Here is a 1,851-nt window from a genome sequence, read left to right as displayed (position 1 = left end):
GGCCAGGAGGGGTCCGCAGGGCGGGGATGCCAGGAGCCGGGAGTCCCTGGTGTAGGGGAAGCCAAGCCCAGTGGCCAGGTTGCCTGCTGCCACATCCCACCCCAGGCCATCGGGATGACTTGGGCATCTCCCAAGGGCCTCATTTAACAGCCCCTGAAAGGAGGAGACAGGATGGGTAAGGAGGGGTGCAGAGGTGAGGTCTGGGGTGCAGGGTCTGAAGAGAAGGGACAGACGGCGTTTGGCCAGAGCTCTTTCCAGAAATTGTCCCAGCTTCTGAGACCGCCCCAAAAGGATTCCTCAGAGAAGGCACACCAGCCGATGCTTTTCCTGCAGACTTTGCGCTTCCTCTCCCCGCGCAGGGCGACCCACGTGCAGTGTGCTCGAAGGCGGCCGCACATCCCAGCCCCCGCGCGATGCCGCCCGCGGAGTGGCCCCGGCCTCCGCTCTCCCCGGCACCTGTCCTGGGAAGGCACCAACGTGTAGCGCGCCTGGACCCTCTCGTGAAGTCTCTCATAGAGTGGGGTGAAAGTCTGGGGAGGATTCCCTGGCAAAAACAGAATTTCTCGTTGCCTTCGTCGGCATCCTTTCCATAATGTCTCGATTTCCCCCGTGCACCCCGGATCCGGCTGCAGCACCGGAGCTTGAAGAGCCCCTTAAGGCTCCGCTGAGCGAACAACCCCAAGCTCTGCTGGATGCCCAGGGAATGGGGTTTACTTAGTAGGGATTATTTTGAACAGCTACCAGCAATTCACTCGACATCTGACACCGGCAGCCCAACCTGCGGAAGGCGAAACAGGTGAGTCGTAGGGCAAATTATGTTAGATGCAAAACATGCTGAAAGAAAAAATAAGGGTGGGGAAGGATGCGGTCACCTGACCATAGAGTAACCCTGCTGGTTACAGGGAAGGGTTTTACTTTGCCCTCCACTTTTCACAATTTTGTAGGATTGTCCCTTGCCCGCTAGAGGTCACCATAAAGAATCATTTTGCTCTGGTTCCCGTGTAGATTCCTAGTGAAAAGGCAAACGCCTAAAATTTGGAGTGCTGTGTGGTTCTTAAAGAATGGAAATCTCTAAGTTATTTATCCCTAGACCTGGATAATTTATCTTAAAAGCACTTAACGTGATTAAAAGCTCGAAAACAAGAGGTTTTTTTTTTTCATCTGCTAAATAGCTTCTAGACAAGGTAAACATACTCAAAGAAGTGAATCTCAAGTCCGAATAGAAGGAGGTGATGGCCCTGAACTGGCAGAAAGAAACACCAAAGGATTCCAAGTAGCAGAATCTCAGTAGGTGGAGGAGTAAAGTCTAAAGAAAGCGAATGAATTTGCCTGGCTGAAACAATGAGGAGCTCAACTGCAGTATTAAGACTTCATCCTGTAAGCAAGGGATCCCCTCAATTTTAATAACAGAAATAGCTTGATGAAAGCTTTATTTCGGGAAGAGGCCTTTGCCCTGTGGGTGAGTCTGAAGAGAAGGCCATTTCAGCAACCCAGGGATGGAAAAATGGAAAGGTCAGTCATAAGAAATGCAGACCAAGGATTTAGCAGAGTTTGTTAATGGGTTTGTTTTAGGACATGGGGATGGAGAAAAATTTGCAGGTGTCATCCAGAGATGAGGCTGGCTTCACACTAGCAATAGCCATTTCATCAGGAAGTTGTTAAAAATACTCTTTAGAAGCATCACAAGCAACAGAAGACAGAACTGTGCTGGTTATTTGCTCAAACATTACTGTATTAATTTCCTGTGTTTTCTATCCAAAAACCCTTGACAGTCGGTGGATTGAAGTAGTTGAAGAAATGTCTCATTTTAAATTAAATTTGAGCTTAGGAAACAAATTAATTTGACGACAG

Source organism: Marmota marmota, unplaced genomic scaffold, assembly GCF_001458135.2.
Source record: "Marmota marmota marmota unplaced genomic scaffold, marMar, whole genome shotgun sequence".
Classification (NCBI taxonomy): Eukaryota; Metazoa; Chordata; class Mammalia; order Rodentia; family Sciuridae; genus Marmota; species Marmota marmota.
The sequence above is the reverse complement of the archived record's forward strand: the minus strand, read 5'-3'. Positions refer to the sequence as shown.